The sequence below is a fragment of the Lissotriton helveticus genome, chromosome 4_1 (assembly GCF_964261635.1).
Source record: "Lissotriton helveticus chromosome 4_1, aLisHel1.1, whole genome shotgun sequence".
Lineage (NCBI taxonomy): Eukaryota > Metazoa > Chordata > Amphibia > Caudata > Salamandridae > Lissotriton > Lissotriton helveticus.
Window position 1 is genome coordinate 1,206,429,055 of NC_136063.1, and position 13,556 is coordinate 1,206,442,610.

A 13,556-nucleotide genomic window follows, 5' to 3' on the forward strand; every position below is an offset into this window, starting at 1 on the left:
TCATCATCAGCTAAATAAAGTATCTCAAATGTTGATACAACCAGGTAAATGCCTAAAAAAAGTAAAATTTGGTATATACTGTCCGCTCTGCTACCTTGATCTCTACTTATCACTACCATTGGCTTGATTTCTGGCATGTCCAATGTGATCATATAATGGAAATGAAAAAGCAATATCTAATAGGCTTTCTGGAAAACAAATTGCCCTTTCAGAAGGAGGAGTCACAGCAACACTACTTTTGTCACCTCTGTAGATTGGGAACAGGTCAAAACTAGATCTGTGCGAAATGCGCATAATTGATTTTGCACAAGTATGGAAAATTTCTGGAAAATAATGTGAAATCACAGGGAATGCAAAGCTGCCCATTAGCACAATGTTATAGGTCAAAATTAGGGGTGGCTGGTAAACTCCGCTCTGCTGGTGGAGTTCGCTGAGTTTTGCCACTCTGCACTCTGCTCGAAGAACCCCATGCTCTGATGTGCGCGTATACATACTGGTAAGTGCTTGTTTGGTCTGCTGTCTCTAAAATGCAAGGATCCACTTGCGGGGGGTCCTTCTGAGACAGTAATGGTGTACTAGCAACCACTCTCCACCAAGTGCCCATGCGTATCAGAAATAGAACCACAATACAAAGCCGCAATAGAGCACTAAATCACCCTCACAGAGATCCCATAGAAAATCACGGTATAGCATGCACTCACCCACGCAAAGCACCCATTGTGCCCTGCAGACAGAGCCATAGTATAGCAAACAGTCACCCATGTAGCGTGCCTACCAGAGACAGAGCCAAAGTACAACACATACTCATTCACTTTCATGGCCAGAGGCAGAGCTACAGGATAGTGACCACTCACCTACACAGGGCACCCATCAGAATGAGAGACACCCTTGGCAAAGCACTGAGTCATCTGTGCAGAAGTTCCCTCAGAGATCACAGAGCTCACTCACTTCTGCAAACTGCCAATCACAGTCAGAGCAACAGTACAGCACCAGGAGATCACTGAAGAGCACCTTTTGAAGACAAAGCCACAGTCGAGTCCTCAGTCATCCCTACCGAGCACCCATGAGAGACAGCCATGGTACAGTTCCCGCTCACCATCAGATATAGCCACCATACAGCACCCACTCTCTTCTGCAAAGCACCCACCAGAGAGAGAGAGACTAACAGTGCAGCACTATCTCGCCCACGTTGTATGCTCATCAGAAGCAGAGCCACAGTGCGGAGCTCATTCCCCATGCAGGGCTCCCCTCAGAGACAGAGCCCCAGCACAGAGCCCGCTCACCCATGTAGGGTCCTCATTAAAAACACGGACACAGTGCAGCGGCAGATGGAAGGGTGATCCTTGGCAAACTGCTCCTGCCCCAGCTTATAAAACTCTGCTTAAGCACTTTGGGGCAGATCTACAAGAAAGTGCCTCAGCGTGGCACTGCAAGCCCTTTAGCTGCACTACACTGCAGCACTTTCATTGCACTGGAATGCAACATATTTACAATGATATTTTACATTCCTGTGCTATTCCCCACACTGGCGCACAAACAGCAGGCATGCGCCAGCGCAGGCACCCTAGCACCATGGTGCAAGGATGCCTGCGTCATGGGGAGATCGTTTTTGTGCAGGAAGGGGCACCTACTTGCAAAAAAACAATCACTACAGGCATTTGCCTCTTTCAATGCGTGCTGTAGAATGCAAAATAAATGAGGAGAAATGAAAACATTTCTCATTCTTGCGCCACGCTATGCCACCCTTAGGGTGGCATATCATACTGACGCAGTTCCAGGTTTATGATTCCTCGTGAATCTGGAAATGTGTCTGGTTCCATGGGTGTTGCGTGGGAACAGCCTCAGCAACACCCATGGAACGCTCCTTTCACGCAAATTGCTGCGTGTAGAGGGGTCGTATTCACAGAGTGGCTTTTCCTGTCCTTGTGAATATGGGGCAGAGAAATGCACTGCCAGTGCGTCACAAAAAGTGACGTACTGGCAGCGAAAGGGGCTTGTAAATCTCCCCCAATGTCTCTCAGTGCCTATTTTCATTCTTCCTCAGTTCTGTTGAAGTAATAGGAGAACTCAGCATGATGAAGAGGGGGACATAGCAGCTGTAGGGCCAATGTTGTTAGCGGGTGACTGGTAAGCAATGTGACTTATGTTGCATGGTTTTCTCTATGTTTAGTGTTATTGCAAAGAACACAGGCCTTGCTATCTGTGAGCTTAATTCTGTTTTTTCGCATTAGAATGAATGAAAAAGCATGTTTCTCAGCCTTATTTTTGGGGACTGTAATTACTCTGGTAGGGGAATTTTGAGGAGTGAAACTACTCTTTTTTAGAGATAGGACGTATTTTGTGCTTACAAAATATATAGCAAAAAGCAAATCCGCCACAAACATTAGCTGCTCATATTCGGGTTGCTTAGGATATTCTTGTACGTTTGTGTAATTTATTTTCCTTGCACGGCACGTAATTAAGTGATGTGGAATAATAGTTTAATTTCAGGAATTTCACGTATCAAGCAGAACGTGAAAATGCCGAAAATACACACAATTAATGCAAAATTATGCCAGTGTCACGCAAATTTTGTACAGGTTTAGCAAAAGCCCATCGAATTCGCATCTCTTTGAAAATGTGAAAAATGTGCAAAGATTTCACGTTGTTGTCTAACGGAATGTTCCGGATGGTGGTGTCAAAATCAAAAGGAACAGAGAGAAACAACACTGATTATGGTGAAATTCTCTGTGTGACTCATCTTTCACAGCACTCTCCTAACAGAAAGATCGGCTTTGAAAGACACTCAATGAAAGACCCATGCTGCATCAGGGCTGTGGTTGGCAGTGGCCTCCTAATACTCAGCAAATGTCAAATTCAATTACAGTAAATGGATTAAATATGCCCGCATCAGCTTGACACTGGAATTAGAGCTGTCCGGCTATTTCACAACTGCCAATATTTTGATTATAAGAGGGATGAAACAGATAACAACATTGATAATGAAGAGGAGCTCAAAGAAATTAGCTTAGTACACTGTACGAGAATGATGGCGTTGCCAACGACGCGAGGACGAGGGGAAGCGCACTATGCTGGGCAACATAGCACATAACACCCACTCCTGCAAATGCAATTCAACCCAAAAAAACACAACAACAAAAAGAACCCTGTTCCTATTCTTCTGAGAATAGCGATCTCAGTACAAGCACTTACAAATATTTAGGAACACTTTAACCTGGAAAATATTGCTGAAACAAAGCGTGTAAATCGCCGACTCATTCTAACAGCCTGGTTACCAGTTCCCTGGAGCGAGAGTCAGTTTTTATCACACTGAAAAAATCTGATAGAGTTCATTATTTATCAGTTGGATAATTGTCAAGTAATGCCAGATTTACAAACCTTTTGTGCTAGGTTGGCATCACAAAAATAACACCACTGCGAAAGAGGTGTTAAAAGGGAGGAGTGCTTTTATTCCTGCCAACTTTTCCCACTTTGCATGTTGCTGCACTGTGTAGCACATATTCGAAAGTGGGAAAAGTTTCAAGTTATTCTAAGCAAAGTATTTTGTACTAGAAGGGAACCCAAAACCTAATCTTGACTCAAGCAGACACAATTGCAAAAGTGTGTGTGTGGCACTCAGCACAGGCTGATGTGGTCTTTGAGCGCCAAGATGCTCCTTGGAGTGATAGATGCGCTATAGAAATGTTTCTTCACATCACATCACATGTGCGTTAGAGATATTTGAGAATTGTAAGATCTGATTGGCTGAAGCCTCCAGACCACAAGTGTGTTTCTGATTGGCTGCGAACACTTCAAACCATGAATTGTTTGCAGCTATCTTGTTACTCGGTACCCAGTCACAAGAAAAAAGGTGAGAAAAAGAAAAACAAAATAGTAAAGGGGGCAGGGTAAAAACACCCTGACCCCTAGGCCTGGTCACAGAGTCCCACAGGGATCCCCAGGGCCAAAAAAGCATTTTTAAAATATTTTCGTCTGGAGTCGCGCCGGGTGCGTGTTTCCAGCTGAAAATTAAAAAAAACAAAGCGCAGTCTGCTTCTTCGTTACATCAGTTACAAGAACAAATCATTGCATAGAGTAAAAAAAGTGTTACATAATTACATCCGTTATTAGAGCATTAAAAACAGAAAACAAGTCCGCTGGTGCATAGAGAGTAGTGGAGGAATAGTGAGGGGGTAGGGATGCAGATCAGAACTGGTTGAAATGGCCATGAAGGATAGTACTTCAAGGGGACACCAAAAAGTTAGAGTAAGCGAGTCGGGATGCTTCACAGTGACCAAGCAAGGAAAGAGGGTGTAGGAGTTCCAAGAGGGTAGAGTACAAGGCCCTGACCGGTGGCAGGAGTCGATCTGAGAATCTGCAGAGACCGTAAAATGGAGGAAATTTGCAACAAAATGGCAGGAAAGTGGGTAAAACAAAAATCTGTTTGAAAGCCAACAAGGAAACTTACTCCAGGAGCAGGGCTGAAAGGTGGGTCGAGCCACCAGATCTGGCGGGGGAAGGCTGTGGGACGCCGAACGTACTCGGTTCATCGTGGTCAGGGGAAAGTCAGCGCGGGCACCCAGGAAGCCGCCCAGGAAGAGGATGGCAGCTGCTGGGTCAGGAGGGCGCGCTAATTCTGGGGATAAAAGGGAAAACAAGCTTGGTGATAACGGCAAGAAGCGATTGCGGCATTCTCGTTGCTGCTTTGTTGGGGGGACAGGAATCAGTTACTACGTACCCACTCACTGATTCATAGATTCACACACATCCACTCACTCACCGATACAGTCACTCATACACACAGTTACTCATCAATACAGCCTCTGATATATATACTCATGCACCAATACAGACACTCACATACCACCACTCACCCACAGAAATACTCACACACCTAGTCAGTCACCCTTAGATTCAATCACACTGTCATTTACTCACCTATACAGTTATACACACACCACCTCACTCATTTATACCGACACTAACACATAGTTACTCTCTTATACAATCACTGGCACAAGCACACACTCATCCTTTCAGCCACTCTCACAATCACTCACTCTCAAATATAGTCAGTTATATACTCCACCACTCACAAATACTGCCTTTCACATATGTAGTTACTCACAAATGTATCACTGAGACAGCCATTCACTCACCAAAACAGCCATATGCACACTCACTCACCCATACAGCCCCTCGCAGATGCACTCATGAAACCATACACCCACTGAATCATCCAGTCATACAGCCATGCAAGGAGATACTCCCTCCCACCCACCCACACACAGATACTCAGGCACCCATAGAGGTACTCAGACATTTAATCATTAACCCATATAGACACTCATGTAGCTACTCACCAACACATGCAGCCACTTACATACCAACTGACTGACTGATACAGACATTCACACAGATTAGTTACTCACCCATGCATTCCCTAAGACATGTGTAATCACTCACTTATACAGTCAGTCACGCACCCAATGAATCATACATTCAGTCACTCATACACACACTAATCCATCAATACACCTTTGCATATCTATATATAACATTCTTACATTTTTAAAAATCGCCCAGCCTCTGGATGATGTAATCAGTGATGTTTTCTGTTTATCTGTTAAGTGATTTTATCACAGCATTTTTCAGAAGACTCTGAATCAGATTTTGTTTTAATTTGAGATTTAGCAGGCCTAGTTTACATGTTATAATGACCTATAGAAGCATAGGTCTCAGAAATAATTTCCACTAGATTGCGTTCCTGATTCGCAGCTGGAATAGTCACAATCCATTGGCAAATTGCCAATGCTGCTGCCGCCTCTTTAATGTTTAATGTTACCTAAAAATCATTGAGGGTACTGTGACAAAGCTGCCTATCAATTTCATTTCCAAGTCCAGGACAGGGGCCGCCCGTATTCATTTTCTATTTGCTTTAGCACTTAAGGCAAAACAGCAATTGATGGGGTGTCATGTGTTAGTGGTATTTATGGCAACAAAACAATACTGAATGTCCTGCAAACTTCAATTGGTGGAACCATACTCAGTGCAAGACACATCATGAGAATTCTAAATTTATCTTGGGGTTCCGTATAGGGAAACACTGTGACAAGCTGATTTTTGTTTTTTTGCACTAACCAAAATAGAATGTCCTCCCTTTTGGTGGGTACTTCACCCATAATTACATTAATAGTAACTGGATTGATGGCAGGCACAGCCAACTGTGGCTGCCCAGCTTGAACAGCCTTGGCTGGGGTAGTTGGTATTGTATGCATAACATTCTGTACAGTTGTGGGGATGTTATAGTTAGAAAGAAAAAAAAAATTAAACGTAGAAATTCAATGAAAAAAATCAAAGGTTATGGTGATGTTGCAAATACGAAATAAAATAAAAAGACACAGAAGTTCACTGAAAAAAACAAAGGTTACAGGGATGTTATAGTCAGATTCAGATCACTCCAAAACCATTGAAATTCAGCAGTTTTTATTACCTGAGCTAACGATAACTTACGCCCTCTTAATTCACAGCTTATGACCTCGCATATTATATCTCTCATGATGTCGTCAGTGACATCACTGATGACATTAATTCAATTCTGCTTTATTTTGACTCAATGGTCATAAAAGCACATACAACATCTTGTTCAGTGTGAAGCATACATAGTTAAAAACATAAATATAATTAAAACCAAATCATACAGTTGTAAATAAAGCAGATTTAAGTAACTAACGAGTTAGTTAATAGGGTCAATATAGCAGGGGTGAGGTAAGATAGCAGGAAAGTCAAGCATTAAGATCAAGGACTGGGCGTAGGTAATACAGCTAATCACATCACTACATCTATCATAGGTTGATTCCCAGGCGGTGCAGAGTACTTTGCCCTTATGTTCCACATAACCAATAAACAATGCGCTAGTGCAAAAATTATAGGCTTACTGAGATCAGATCTAAGTATCCTCAAACCAACTTTATATTCTATAGTGTCTAGAGAACGGCACAGCGGTAATAGCCAACATTGCCTGCTGCTCTCATATGCTGTTACAATTATATAGAATTTGCAATAAAAAACTACGTATGCTTACTCCAAGTGGGACCTGTGTTCTAGTAATAAAATTGTACACCCCATGTCCCTCATACCTTCTAGGTTCCTTGTTTTGATATACACCTCTCATACGCCAGGCAGAAAAACAAAACATGATCTAAGGTCACCTTTAGAACACCACATGCCGGGCACCGCCTCTTATCCGCACTGTGGGGCATATTATCATGGGGGTTTATCTCCGCTTTTTTGGCTTTAAAAGTCAAGAAAGCGGAGATAAAATTATCTCCCTATTACCTAGCTGTCGCTAACACCAGTTAGCGACAGCTAGTAGGAGATAGCGACCATCTTGGGCCCCACTTTGCATGTCAGTGATATTTATCACTAATGACATGCAAAGTGGGCGTGCCAATATGTTAGCGACTGGAAACAGTCGCTAACATCGCTATCTCCTATTACCAACTTTTGGAGATATTCGCGCTAAGCGCGAATATCTCCAAAAGCTAACACCTGCCCTGAGCAGTTCTTAGCCATGTTATCCAAGGGGAGGTGGATAACATGGCTAAGAGCATTAGCTCGGTAATGCATGAATATCGCTGACTTTTCAGCGATATTCATGCATTGCGGCCGTTTTTTATCGCATTTGCGATAAACCTTGGTAATACCAAGGTTTATCTGCGATAAAAATCGCCGCAGCTCAGCGGTAAAATTTTGTCTCTAACCAAGCAATAGCGATAATTATCGCTATTACTTGGTAATATGCCCCTGTGTACTTTAGCCCATCTAGTTGTAAAAGACCAAAGTGGAAGAGTCCCGTAGTGTACCTGCAAGACCAAGCACCTGGCCAAAGGAGGTTCAATCTCATCCATAACATTTTCTCTGCTGTAAACGTCCTTAACTGCAAGAAATGCATCTGTCAGAGAAACTCTACTTTCTTGAGAATTTACTGCAAGGGTTATGTACTGCCGATAGATTTTTTAGTGGTATTTTTAGAGAGAAATTTGCTTTCCCATGAAAAATATACAATTAAACATTTTCCACTATTTCTACTTAAAGCACATTTGAATAACTGCAGTAAAAATGCACGTGCAATGTGATAATGGCACCCCGAGGACTTGCTAGTATCACCTGACAGCATGATAATTGCATGCAATGTCTACACAAACTGAGGGTAAAGGTGACCAAAAAAGCATGCAAATGTATTTGGTTTCTTCACTTTATTCGTGATGTTCAGGCTTCAGACCTTACCCAGTAAAGACAGCATTATTTGTCTGCAGTTTAAATGGCATTACTGACAGTCACTATCATTAAATTTAGAAAAGGCCAAATAAATTGAGAGGTGAACATTACAAACAAAGCTGCAACTTCCACCAGCAGGTGTCCTACGAGATGAAAAGTAGTATCACAACCAGGCGGCATTCTTTTTGCTGATCAAGCCCATGTTTCGCATAACGCTGATTTTAAGCTGGGCCAGGGCTGGCTTTAGGGTGGTGCGACCGGTGTCGCCGCACCGGGAGCTGAGCTCGAGTGGTGCTGCATTTTGAAATATCCTCTGGGGTTTTAAGGCCTGCTGCAGTCTTCATTGTGTGCCCATCCATTTTTAAGCAATAATAGAAATGGCAGCTAACTCTGATGATTAATGTACCTGCTGGGGATATCTGAGGTGTCTAGTCCTAGTTTTGACTCATCGTAAAGGAAGTGCAGAGGGTTAATGTGCCTGCTGCAAAGCACTTGTAACATGCAGATCGCAGCAATATATTTAACGTAGATACCTCAGTGTGTTCCTGCTTTTGTCATAGAGAGTGATTTTTACCTGCATTTCATAAATTACTGTCATTCTAATATAGCACATTGAGGTATGAACTGGCCTCGAAGAGCTGCATGCAAAGGGCAAGGCATGGGCATAGCACCGTATGTTATTTCCCCAATCTTTCGTTATACCAAGGTTGGTAAAAACGAGTTGTTTGAGCGGAAATAAAATCGCATTAGTAAAGCTTACCTCAGCAACTGTTTTACGTTATAAATACCGAGTTTGTGATTCTCCAGACCAACCACTCTTAAAATGTATTGCCTACCAGTATGGATTATGTGCATCCTACACTTTGTAAGCCTCATTGTTGTATGTAATATGTCTTATACATTGATGTATACACTTGTACCATTCATCGTCTTTGTATAATATGTGTGCCTTGTATCATAATCTGTATTATTTGTGCGTGATATAAAGTGCTCTGACACCCTACATTGGTATAAGTACCGCTATAAAATAATGTAAATGAGATTGGGTAGGTAGAGAACTGGGCCTCCCTTGGAGGGTGGTACTAATCAGGGAATTCGTTGAGACGGGGCTCATTGGATGACCTACAACAAAGAGTGTCGCTCTGTGCGCCACCATCTTAAAAGCCAGCCCATACAGGAAAGATGAATTCATGATATTGTTTATCAATGTAAATCTTGTAAAGTGACAGTATTAAAAAAAAAGACACACTACTGCTGCAGACGGCACTGCCAATAGTTTACATGCAAACAGTAAAATCCTCCAAAATGTTGAATTAACAGACGTTTATTTTCCCCACAGAATGTCGGGTTGTGTCCGTATTACTAAATAGCTGTGCGGCTTCTTGATTGGCAGCATTAAGGTAATTTTTTATACAACTATTTCCATTTCTGACTCACGGTGTAAATTGTTTGCAGTTTTATTCGCGTGGAAAAACCAAGACGTTTTTGTACCCGTGGGTGCAATCGAAAACAAATTACCTGAGTTGATATCATGAGGCTTTTTAATCAGCCTCATGTGTTTTTGTAAGGCGGGATGTGTTGCCTTGGCAACAAAGCAATGAAATCGAAGTAAAACACACAATACGGGAGCTGCTTCAAATTGCCATGGTAACTGCCATGAAAAGAATTGTCTTACAATGTTAAATATAAGTTTTCATTTTAAGTAGATGAAATATGTTTTAAGGCATAATTGTTGATATGTCACATGCTCAATTTATAGGATAAGAGAATAGCCTCTTCATAAATAAATAAAATAGAAACTCTCTGCAGCACTCGTTGATCTGTAAATAAAGTTGTTGTATTGCTCTCAGAGGATAAGTTAGAACTACCTTAAATTCCACCATTGTGCTGCCCAAATAACGTAGCCAAGTCACTAACTTATTTTGTTGTACATTAGCAGTACTAAAATAATACTTTTAATGTGGTAAAAAATTGCTACTCACCAACCTCCCTCTCCATTGTGTGGAGCTCTCCGCCCTGGCATAGGTGTCACTGCATGTATACATTTTAGTAATAAATGTGAGAGGGGTAGGGGCTGAAAAATGGGTAAATAATTGCTACAAAATGGGAGGTGTTAATGGGCGAGTGAGGAGGGTTTAAGGGAGGAGGAAGGGAAGGTATAGGGAGGTGGTACACGCACCACAAACGAGTTACCCCATTCTTATTTGCAAACTGCACTTCTAAAGAAACTGCAGCCAAAATGGGACCAAAGGAGTTGTAAATGTATTCCAGCAGAGGTGGAGTAAGTACAGCAAAACACATGGTCAACCACTGGTACTGCAACACCCTCTCATGGGAAAAATGGAAGTAGGGACTTAAAATAAAGCCCCATTTGAAGTAATGCCAAATTAAATTAAATTATTTAAACTAGTTCAAATGTAAAAATCAATATCAGTCTCTGACCGGGTGACATCTTTGCCTGTAGGTATGATTGTCATGCAGGTCATGGCAATGCTTGCCCTGCCCTCTTTATGGCAGGGCGACTATCACTGGATTTCCCTTGCCAGGACGGGCCACCATGCAATACATGTGGGAACGTGGTGGGGGTCCAGGTCAGGAAGTTCAAACAATGGTCTGACACAAAGGAGGAAAACTCCCTGCCTGTCTGGGCCATGTGTGTTTTCTTTGGTGTTCATGAAACGAATGAGGTAATTTATAGTTTGGTCGAGTGGGAACAGCAACATAACTCCCACTCTGCTCAATATTCTAGTTAGAGTTGAGGAAAGTACTGGGTTTACACTACTGACGCCTCAGCTAGTTAGAATAACTATTTTAAGTGATGGGCCGTCCACCACATGGTTCTTAGGCCACAGTAATAGTCGCTGCCTTCCATTTTAATGTGTCTCTTTCTACCAACTACCACCCTAAGAGACAGGAAAGTCCCAGCTAGGGAAGCACAATAATTGTCCTCAGACACGGAGAGAAAGTTTCCTCTACTTTGAAGACATTTTAATTTTGCTTTGCTATAAAAGACCAAACGCTTGTTTCAGAGCATCAAACATGGCGCCCGTGTGGCCTAGGATTAGTGCCTTCAGTGCAGAAGGCACAACAGTGGCTTCACTGAGGATACATAGATTTTCACCAGGCAGACAGAGAGCTCCTAATTGTCTGGGCAGTTCTTAGCCAGGACAGTGGAGACCACAGCCTCTACTGACCTGGGGGGATGATGGGCGATCTGACAGGATTCAAATAATCCCAAAATTCCTGGTTTGGGTCTTGTTTCGTGAAAAGAAAACACCTTTACCAAGCAGGCACAACAACAAATGTGGCACCTGGTCATCAAAGTGCAGTTCCTTTAGTGGAACCACTGGACTGGCAGCTCTGGGCGTGGAACAGAGATTGTTACCTGCCTGATGAAGATAACTCAGTTTAGCGAGTGGTCCTGTTCCTGGTGGCTGGAGGCCAGCAGCTCTGCTGATGTGGCAAGCCAGTGGGCCTCCTGCCGTGGTCCTAATGACTGAGATAGAGTTTGCACTGTGTGTATCCCTTCCCCCCCCCCTGCTTCTCCATGATTAAACTCTGGCCTAATTGCTCTGAGGAACATTCTATTCATAACCTTAACATTAGAGATTCGTAATTTACTGCTTTAACACAAAAGCTAAAATATAAAGTGGAGAATCAAGGGTTTATTCTTTTTTTAAATCTGGAGTCTTTCAAATTTGCTATGCTAGCAATGACCTCTCACAACACAACTTCATCTAATTCCCCTCTCAATAATGCTTAAGAATTACAAAGAAAATGTACCAATCACAATCACATATAAAACAATTGCAGAGACTGTGATCATACTTAACTAAATAGTTAAAATTAGGATGGCCACTGATGTAGTTGCTCTGTAAAGAGATCCTCTTGCTTGAGAGCACAGTCTTTGAGCATTTGATTACTACACCAACATTTTCCTGCTCAGTTTAGTAAAGACAGGGGGCGTGGCTTAGCGCCAGACGGAGATGGCGGCGTTTGTGTGAGCGCTCCGTTCGCGCTGCGGTGACCAAGCGGTTCCTGTGCCCTTCACTCACCGGAGACGGAGGATTTTATGTGCGGAAGGTCTCAGGCATGCTCTGCCATCCTTTTCGGAGCTCCCTGTGACTGCCTTCCACTCCTTCACATGAAGCCCTCTTCGGCCGCAGCTTCATGACGGCTGTAGCCGCCATCTTATGATTTATACAACGCGCCTTTCTCACGGCGCCTCCTTTACTTCAACAGCGGTCCGTGATGCCTGGCTCTTTCTCCCTCATGCAAGGTTGGCCATTATTTCGTTTTACCGCTTATAAATGACATTTCTGATTTCTGGATCCTTTGGATAATCTATCTATTTTTATTCTCTACGTTTGAGCGGCCATTTTGTGACTTTGCACCTTACCTCATATGTGGCGCCTCTACATTTTCAGCAGTTCCTCATAATGCCTGGCTCCCCTCCATCCGCACGGTGCTGTCCATTGCTTTGCTCCAGTCTCTTTCAGTGACCTGCACAACCCTGCGCAACCCTCTGCCTGTGCGAAGGAACTATTTTTGTCTCCCTTACTTCTGGTGGCCATTTTGTGCCTTTCTGGCGCTCTTGACTCTACTTGCAACAGCTTCTCGCATGTGGTTTTCGTTGGTTTCTTTTGTTATTTAATAACTTTGCCTTACATCTTCTGGCCCTTTGCCGTTTTAACGTGAACGGAGGCCCTTCAGCTACATCGTTTCTTCAGTGGTGGTTAGTACCTCATGGGTAGGATCACAACGGACTGTGCGGACAAGACCCCGAAGCGGACTTTCATTAAGAATTCCAAAGTGTTCTCAGAACTGACTCAATTGGAAGCCTCTCAGTCACCTACTACTCACATGTCGCAGTTTAATATGGAGCACTCCGTGCAACCCTCAGGGAAGGCCACCACCAAAAGGCGGAAAAAAGACCCTCCCTCACCATCTAATTCTTCCTCTGCCATATCTTTGGGACTGTTGCTGGAGGAGATAAGAGCCCTCCGCCCATTCATGGAAGAGACCAATGCCAAGCTACAAGTTCTGACTGATAACTGGTCGCAGATGGACGCTAGAGTCACGTCAGTAGAAAAAAGTGTCTCTTCTCTTCAGGAATCATCCACCAAGGTCGCTCATATGCACTCACAGATTTCTTTTCTCCAACAGCAGGTGGAGGACCTTGAGAATCGAAACAGGCGTAACAATCTACGGATCTACGGCCTGGTGGAGGGTTGCGAGGGGAGTAACCCCATTGCTTTTTTCAAATCTTTCCTTCCTAAACTTTTGCATCCACCAGA